Source organism: Oncorhynchus masou, chromosome 5 (assembly GCF_036934945.1).
Source record: "Oncorhynchus masou masou isolate Uvic2021 chromosome 5, UVic_Omas_1.1, whole genome shotgun sequence".
Classification (NCBI taxonomy): domain Eukaryota; kingdom Metazoa; phylum Chordata; class Actinopteri; order Salmoniformes; family Salmonidae; genus Oncorhynchus; species Oncorhynchus masou.
Window position 1 is genome coordinate 4,340,872 of NC_088216.1, and position 10,000 is coordinate 4,350,871.

Below are 10,000 nucleotides of genomic sequence, written 5' to 3' on the forward strand. Positions count from 1 at the left end.
GAGAGTGACAATTCTCTGGCAACAGCTCTGGTGGACATTCCTCAAGTCAGCATGCCAATTACACACTCCCTCATAACTTGAGAATTCTGTGGCATTGTGTTGTGTGACAAAACATTTTAGAGTGGCCTTTTATTGTCACCTGCACAAGGTGCACCTGTGTAATGATCATGCTGTTTAATCAGCTTCTTAACATGCCACACCTGTCAGGTAGATAGATTATCAGGGCAAATGAGAAACGCTCACTAACAGGGATGTAAACAATTTTGTGAAAAAAATATTTGACAGACATTTCTTTGATATTTAATTTAATTTCATGAAACGTTGGACCAACACTACATGTTGCATTTATATTTTTGTTCAGTGTAGTTTCTTGACAGTGTTTATACTGTAGTGTGTATATTGTGTAGTGTGTATTTTACTGTAGTGCATTCGGAAAGTATTCAGACCCCTTGACTTTTTCCATCATTTGTTTTATTACAGCCTCACTATAAATTGGAATGAATAATTTGTTCCCCCTTGTCAATCTACACACAATACCCCATAAAGACAAGGCTAAAAGGTTGTTTTGTTTTTTTGCAAATGCATTAAAAGTGCAACACAGAAATACCTTATTAACATAAGTATTCAGACCCTTTGCTATGTGACTCGATATTGAGCTCAGGTGCATCCTGTTTCCATTGATCTTCCTTGAGGTTGGATTGGAAAACAGCTGTGCAGCGACGCTTCCAGTCCAACCCGAAATATCTTGAGAGAGTCTGCAGAGAAGAATGGGAGAAACCCCCCAAATACAGGTGTGCCAAGTTTGTAGCATCGTACCCAAGAAGACTCAAGGCTGTAATCACTACCAAAGGTGCTTGAACACATTACTGAGTAAAGGGTCTGAATACTTGTGATAATGTGATATATTTTTTGTTGTTGTAAATAAATGGAATAACGTTGTAGAAACCTGTTTTTTGCTTTGTCATAATGGGGTATTGTGGGTAGATTGATGAGAAAAAAAATCAATTTAATCCACTGTAGAATAAGGCTGTAATGTAACAAAATATAGAAAATGTCAAGAGGTCTGAATACTTTCTTTTTTTTTCTGTATAGACAGTTTTAGTGTTTATAGACAGTTTTAGTGTTTATAGACAGTTTTAGTGTTTATAGACAGTTTTAGTGTGTATAGACAGTTTTAGTGTGTATAGACAGTTTTAGTGTTTATAGACAGTTTTAGTGTTTATAGACAGTTTTAGTGTGTATAGACAGTTTTAGTGTTTATAGACAGTTTTAGTGTTTATAGACAGTTTTAGTGTGTATAGACAGTTTTAGTGTTTATAGACAGTTTTGGTGTGTATAGACAGTTTTAGTGTTTATAGACAGTTTTGGTGTGTATAGACAGGTTTAGTGTGTATAGACAGTTTTAGTGTGTATAGACAGTTTTATTGTGTATAGACAGTTCGGCAGTAGTCAGACATCAGCTTGTGTTATGTTATACTAGGCTTTGGTATGTAGTTTTATGTTATATGTTAAGATAAGATAACATCTTAATATACGTTAGCTACTATATTATGTTGTGCTATAAGTTAGTATATGTTATTGTATGTGTCACTATACTGTATGTAAGGTACGATCAGGTAGTTATGTTATGGATGTAGTACTATGTTCAGGTAGTTATGTTATGGATGTTATGGATGTAGTACTATGTTCAGGTAGTTATGTTATGGATGTTATAGATGTAGTTCTATGTTCAGGTAATTATGTTATGGATGTAGTTCTATGTTCAGGTAGTTGTGTTATGGATGTTATCGATGTAGTACTATGTTCAGGGTATGTTCTGTTATTTATTACTGTCAGAATAGCACTGTTTCCAGGAAGCAACACAGTTGCACCATTGACACTCGTGGGCTATCTGGAGAGTCCCTGAATGACTCAGAGCTGGGTTCAAATACTACTCGATATATATTGCAAACAGTTAATCTGGGCTTTATTGAGTTTGCCTGGAGTAATTGAACCAATAGAATAGTGTCTATCTACTGAGCTACACTTCCTAACCTCCTGCCCAATGTATGACCATATTAGAGACACATATTTCAGACAGACAGACAGACAGGCAGGCAGACAGACAGGCAGACAGACAGTCAATTAGTACTCAATAAGTACTCAACCCCTTTGAAATTGCAAGCCTAAATAAGTTCAGGACTAAGAATGTGCTAAAACAAGTCACATAATAATTTGGAAGGACTCACTCTGTGTTTATGTGTGTGTGTGTGTGTGTGTGTTTATGTGTGTGTGTGTGTGTGCGTGTGTGTGTGTGTGTGTGTGTGTTTATGTGTGTGTGTGTGTGTGTGTGTGTGTGTGTGTGTGTGTGTGTGTGTGTGTGTGTGTGTGTGTGTGTGTGTGTGTGTGTGTGTGTGTGTGTGTGTGTGTGTGTGTGTGTGTGTGTGTGTGTGTGTGTGTGTGTGTGTGTGTGTGTGTGTGTATATGTTGAAGTGAAAAGCTGAAATGTCTTAATAATTTGGAAGGACTCACTCTGTGTTCAGTGATAGTGATATCTTTACATCTTACAAGGACTCACTCTGTGTTCAGTGATAGTGATATCTTTACATGTTACAATGACTCACTCTGTGTTCAGTGATAGTGATATCTTTACATGTTACAAGGACTCACTCTGTGTTCAGTGATAGTGATATCTTTACATGTTACAAGGACTCACTCTGTCTTCAGTGATAGTGATATCTTTACATGTTACAAGGACTCACTCTGTGTTCAGTGATAGTGATATCTTTACATGTTACAAGGATCACTCTGTGTTCAGTGATAGTGATATCTTTACATGTTACAAGGACTCACTCTGTGTTCAGTGATAGTGATATCTTTACATGTTACAAGGACTCACTCTGTTTTCAGTGATAGTGATATCTTTACATGTTACAAGGACTCACTCTGTGTTCAGTGATAGTGATATCTTTACATGTTACAAGGACTCACTCTGTGTTCAGTGATAGTGATATCTTTACATGTTACAAGGACTCACTCTGTGTTCAGTGATAGTGATATCTTTACATGTTACAAGGACTCACTCTGTGTTCAGTGATAGTGATATCTTTACATGTTACAAGGACTCACTCTGTGTTCAGTGATAGTGATATCTTTACATCTTACAAGGACTCACTCTGTGTTCAGTGATAGTGATATCTTTACATGTTACAAGGACTCACTCTGTGTTCAGTGATAGTGATATCTTTACATGTTACAACGACTCACTCTGTGTTCAGTGAGGGGTGAGAGAGGGGGAGTGATAGTGATAGTGATATATATACATTATCATGATGATGTGGCTGGAGACACTTTTCTTCTTAAAGTCCAATATCTTGACAACTTTACTGCTGAAATGCAAAACATAATGAAACCAATACCAAAATATAGTTTTTGAGTGATATTCCCATTGACGTTTAGTAACTGTAACGGCGTTCTTCTTTTGTTGAAGGAGAGTCGGACCGAAATGCAGCGTGTAAGTTACTCATGTTTAATAGTGAAGACAAACAAACGAACTATACATGAAATAACTTAATAAATACAAAAACAACAAACGGAACGTGAAACCTATACAGCCTGACTGGTGCACACTACACAGAGGCAGGAACAATCACCCACAAAATGCAAAGCGAAACCAGGCTACCTAAATACGGTTCCCAATCAGAGACAACGAAAATCACCTGACTCTGATTGAGAACCGCCTCAGGCAGCCAAACCTATTAAACACACACACCCTTAATCAGCTACAATCCCAACTACTACAAACCCCAATATGAAACTACAATACATAATACCCCATGTCACACCCTGGTCTGACTAACTAATAAACTAAAACACAAAATACAATGACCAAGGCGTGACAGAACCCCCCCTAAGGTGCGGACTCCCGAACGCACCTCAAAACCATAGGGAGGGTCCGGGTGGGCGTCTGTCCATGGTGGCGGTTCCAGCTCCGGACGTGGACCCCACTTCATAAATGTCATTGTTCCTCTCCTTCGCGTCCATGGATAATCCACCCTGACCATGGCCGAATAGTCCTCACCCAGAACCCTACATAACAGAGGAGCAGCTCGTGACTGAGGGGCAGCTCGGAACTGAGGCAGCTCGGGACTGAGGGGCAGCTCGGGACTGAGGGGCAGCTCGGGACTGAGGGGCAGCTCGGGACTGAGGGCCAGCTCGGGACTGAGGGGCAGCTCGGGACTGAGAGGCAGCTCGGGACTGAGGGGCAGCTCGGGACTGAGGCAGCTCGGGACTGAGGGGCAGCTCGGGACTGAGGGGCAGCCCAGTACTGAGAGGCAGCCCAGTACTGAGAAAAAGCCCAGCCAGGAAGTTGAATCCGGCAGATCCTGGCTGACTGGCGGATCCTGGCTGACTGGCGGATCCTGGCTGACTGGCGGATCCTGGCTGACTAGCAGATCTGGCAGATCCTGGTTTACTGGCGGATCCTGGCTGACTGGCAGATCCTGGCCGACTGGCGGATCCTGGCTGACTGGCGGATCTTGGCTGACTGGCGTATCCTGGCTGACTAGCAGATCTGGAAGAGTCTGGTTGACTGGCAGATCTGGAAGAGTCTGGTTGACTGGCAGATCTGGAAGAGTCTGGTTGACTGGCAGATCTGGAAGAGTCTGGCTGACTGGCAGATCTGGAAGAGTCTGGTTGACTGGCAGATCTGGAAGAGTCTAGTTGACTGGCAGATCTGGAAGAGTCTGATTGACTGGCAGATCTGGAAGAGTCTGGCTGACTGGCAGATCTGGCTGCTTCATGCTGACTGACGGCTCTGGCTGCTCCATGCTGACTGGCGGCTCTGGCTGCTCCATACAGATTGACAGCTCTGGCGGATTCATGGAGACTGGCAGCTCTTTGCAGACTGGCAGCTCTGGCTGCTCCATGCAGACTAGCAGCTCAGGCTGCTCTATGCAAACTGACTGCTCTGGCCTCTCCATGTAGACTGGCAGCTCAGGCTGCTCTATACAAACTGACAGCTCTGGCTGCTCCATGTAGACTGGCAGCTCAGGCTGCTCTATACAAACTGACAGCTCTGGTTGCTCCATGTAGACTGGCAGCTCAGGCTGCTCTATACAGGCAGGAGGTTCCGGCAGTGCTGTAGAGGAGGAAGGCTCTAGAACCGCTGAACAGACGGGAGAAAGCAGGAGAGGGAGAAAGCGCTGGCTGCGCTGAACAGGCGAGGCGCACTGTAGGCCTGATGCGTGGTGCTGGCACTGGTGGTATTGGGCCGAGGACACGCACAGGAAGCCTAGTGCGGGGAGCTGCTACTGGAGGGCTGGGGTGTGGAGGTGGTTCTGGATAGACCGGACCGTGCAGGCGCACTGGAGCTCTTGAGCACCGAGCCTGCACAACCTTACCTGGTTGAATACTCTCGGTTGCCCTGCCAGTGCTGTGAGGAGAAATAGCCCGCACTGGGCTATGTAGGCGAATCGGAGACACAGAGCGCAAGGCTGGTGCCATGTAAACCGGCCCAAGGTGACGCACTGGAGACCAGATGCGTAGAGCCGGCTTCATGGCATTTGGCTCGACGCTCAATCTAGCCCGGCCGATACGCGGAGCTGAAATACACCGCACCGGGCTATGCACCCGCACTGGGGACACCGTGCGCACCACTGCATAACACGGTGCCTGCCCGGTCTCTCTAGCCCCCCGGTAAGCACAGGGAGATTGAGCAGGTCTCCTACCTGACGCAGCCATACTCCCTGATAGCCCCCCCCCAAAAATATTTTGGGGCTGCTTTTCGGTTTTCGCTCTGCGCCGCCGTGACTTTCTTTTCAACTCCATTCTTCTATAGCCCTCTTCGCACTGCTCCAGTGAATCCCAGGCGGGCTCCGGCACTCTCTCTGTGTCGGCCGCCCACCTATCTATGTCTTCCCACGTCGTTATATCCCATGTCCATTCTCTGAATAATTCCACCTCCCTTTGATTCTCCAGCTGTCGTTGCCTGTCGTTTAGCTCCTGTTTCCTTTTCGCCTGCTGCACCTTTGGGCGGCTACACTCCTCTGGTTTAGCCCAGGGTCCTCTTCCGTCAAGGATTTCCTACCATGTCCAGGAATCCTTAATACGCGGTTCCTCTTTGCGCTGCTCCTGCCTGTTGACACGCTGCTCGGTCCGAGTGTGGTGGGTGATTCTGTAACGGCGTTCTTCTTTTGTTGAAGGAGAGTCGGACCGAAATGCAGCGTGTAAGTTACTCATGTTTAATAGTGAAGACAAACAAACGAACTATACATGAAATAACTTAATAAATACAAAAACAACAAACAGAACGTGAAACCTATACAGCCTGACTGGTTTTTATAAAAATAATTTATTATCTTCAGTACCATTCATTCTTTACAAATCATAATTTACATACATACACAAATAATAATATTTTTAATTAAACTAATTAAATTAAACTAAACATAAACCCCAAACAAAACCTCAGGGGAGCATCTTCCCTCCCCGTCACCCTACAAAACACCTTTCCCTATCTTCCCGTCCCTAATCTATCCTCTTACAAATCTAAATGACACCCAGCCCTAAACCCCCCTTCCACCTCTCCCGAGCAGCATGCTGCCCCCACTTCCTCTCCTCCCTCTTCATCCTCCCCCTCAAATCTCCTTCCACTCTCCTCACTATCCCTTCCACCCCCAATCTCTCCCTGTCTTCACCAGGTTCTGCCTGGCTTCCCACAGCCCCCGTTTAAAGAGACTCATGAGAAGCCAGAGCAGAAACCTGTCCCTATCCGTCCCTCTCACTCTCCCTACACCCCTCTCTAACCTGGCCCACGTCAATACAAAATCCCCCTTTACCAAACCTAACAACACCCGTGCCCTAGCCCATACTACTCCGGCAAAGGCACAGTCCCAAAAGACATGACGCACAGTCTCCTCCCTGCCACAAGAGGATCTTGGACAGGTGGGGGATTGCACTAAACTAAACCGGTACAAGATGGAACGTACCGGCAAACACTTATGAAGGCTCAACCAATTCAGGTCCTTGAGCCTGTTGTCCAGACCCCGCACCTGCACTCCCTCCCAGACCGCTTCTGAGATGCCTACTACAGGAGCCCGACTCTCTGCCTTTCTGACCTCCTCGTACAGGTGCCTATGATCTAAACCTACTCGGGCAACTTCAACCTCAGGGTGCGCACGCAGCCACTTGGCCGCATGACCAAAGTGCCACGGCAGCTGTTCCGGCAACACATCCACCTTTAGGACCAGGACTTTGCCCATAAAAGACAAATACCTAGCTTTCCACATTGCTAGCTTCCTCTGTACCAATGCAATACGCATGTTCCAGTTTAGCGTTGCAGAGCCGGAGGTCTCAAAATGGACCCCGAGAATCCTCAGGGCCCCCTCACAGAGAGATAACCCCCCAGGCACATCCGTTCTACCGCGCCATCTTCCGAAAAACTTGACGGAAGACTTTGCATGGTTCAGAACTGCTCCCGACGCTCGAGTGAAATCCCAATTTGTAAGTCGCTCTGGATAAGAGCGTCTGCTAAATGACTTAAATGTAAATGTAAACGTAAGATGGCAAGGGACCTTGTCAGGCACGAGTCCTTGCACAACAACAAGGAAGTGTCGTCGGCGTACTGCGCCATCTTAACACGCAGTCCACCACTTCCAGGGATCAGCAGACCTTCCACCCCTGTGTCTGCCCTAATGGCAGCCCCCAGAGGCTCCATGTACAGAACGAAGAGGAGAGCCGAGAGTGGGCACCCCTGCCTGACCCCAGATGAGAGGTCAAAAATGTCACCCAAGTGACTATTTACACTAACTCGGCACCCCGCCCCGACATATAATGTACGAATCCATCCTATAAACTTCTCCCCAAATCCTAATCTACCTAACACTCTGAATAAAAAGGATCTATTCACGCGATCAAAGGCTTTCGCCTGATCTAGCGCTGCTACCATAAAAGGCAGTCCTCTATCTTCAACCCAAGCGATGGAGTCCCTGATTAACTGTAGGTTCCATCTAATAGAGCGGCCCTCTACCCCGCACGTCTGATCCTCATGAACGATGTAGGGAAGGGCTGTGCGCAACCGGTCTGCTAAAACCTTTGCAAGTAGCTTGTAATCTACACACAGCATGGTCAACGGCCGCCAGTTGCCAAGGTCAGTTACTTCCCCCTTCTTATATAAAAGTGACAGCACACCAACAGCCATTGATCCCCCCGGGACCCCCGTCTCAAGGATGGCCTTCAAGACTTCGAGGACCACTGGTCCAAGTATACCCCAAAACTTGAGATAAAACTCAGCCGGCAGCCCATCCATCCCAGGCACCTTCCCTTTTCCCATCCTCCTAAGAGCGCGCTCAACCTCTTCTAGTGAGATCTGGGCCTCCATCACTTCTCTAATGTCCTCCGGCAACCGCCTGGACAAGTGTTCTAAGAACACATTTCCCTGCTCTACATCTATTTCCCTTTCCTTAAATAAACCTTGGAAATGATCAGTTGTCACCCTGACCATATCCTCTGGTTCTCTAACTATACTACCATTTTCTTCCCTAACACCATGCATTACCTTCCTACTCTGTCTTGCCCTAACCAACCTAAAGAACATAGCAGAACAAGTCTCATTATGTTCTAGAAAGCCGCTATGCGCACGCTCCAGGAAAGCTCGAGCCTTCCGCTCCTGCAACCCCCTGAGCTGCGCCTTTAGGGTTGAGGATCTCTCCCAGTCAAACGACCCGCCGAGGTTGCCTGCCTCGTATTCGAGTTCAATTAACCTTTGGATACGATCCACCTCCCTCCTCTCCTCCCTTTTTTTCCTCTTGCAATACACTATTATAAAAGCCCTAATCCTCACCTTAACTAATTCCCACCACTCTAACACCCCCTCGCACATGGACCGGAGACCCTCAAGCCTCCTAAAGAAAACATAAAACCCGTCAACAAAAGCCTGCTCCTCCAGCACATCCCGATCTAGCTTCCAGTACCCCTTACCAAAGAGGCAGACCGACGACCCCACCTGCAGGAGCACCCCGTCGTGATCTGAAAAGAAAACAGGCAACAGCCGCCCAGACAACTTACCCAAAGACCTAGGTACAAAAATATAATCGAGCCTCCGCTCAACCCCCCTGGAGTTACGCCATGTAGGACCGTCCATTTTCGGAGTAGTGTACATACCACCATCTACCAGACCATGGCAAGCCATTAGCCTAGCAATGGCGCCTGCACTGTTATCCCCCCCTCTTCCTAAATCTGTATTAAAATCCCCCCCTATCACTAATTTCCTATTTGTAACACACAGGGGCGTCAGACAGTCCACCATCTCCTTCCTGTCTGCCACCACCTGTGGCCCATACACCACCACTAATCTAAATTTACAATCCCTTATCGTGACATCCACCCCTATAACCCTCCCCTGCATTACAACAAAGGAATCATCCACTTTTACCTCCCTGTGCCCACACAAAATCCCTACCCCAGATGAGTGCACCCCCCCAACACCCCAAACCGACTCCCCCTTGTCCCACTCCCTCTTAAACCTACTAACATCCCCTCCATCCCTCAGGTGAACCTCCTGTAAAAAACAAAAATCAAACCCCACACCCTCCAAATAACTAAAAACCACCCTCCTCTTAACAATATCTCTTAAACCCCTTACATTTAAACTAACAAAAGTAAAATTAGACTCCATGAAAAAATAAAAATAAAACATGTAATATACTCAAATACTAAACCCAGACAGAAAAAAAACAAAAACAGGAGACTCACCCGATGCTCCCCTGCTCCATATCTACCGGTGAGAACACCATCTGTAATCCCGACATCCCCCCCTCTTCCTCCCTCACACCATCCCAGGATGCAGGAATAGTGTTTGGCTTCGGGGTGCCCAAGCTATACTTCAGTTTAGTAACCTAGTTATAATATCCCTGTCTTCTCTACTATACTTCAGTTTAGTAACCTAGTTATAATATCTCTGTCTTCTCTACTATACTTCAGTTTAGTAACCTAGCTATAATATCTCTGTCTTCTCTACTGT

General features: G+C 46.3%; 1 protein-coding gene across 1 annotated transcript in view; it reads left to right on the top strand.

The window, feature by feature from the left end:
• Window positions 1-10,000, top strand: part of LOC135531151 (adhesion G protein-coupled receptor E5-like) — a 27,156-nt gene that overhangs the window by 433 nt on the left and 16,723 nt on the right. The gene's annotated exons all lie outside the window — the stretch shown is intronic.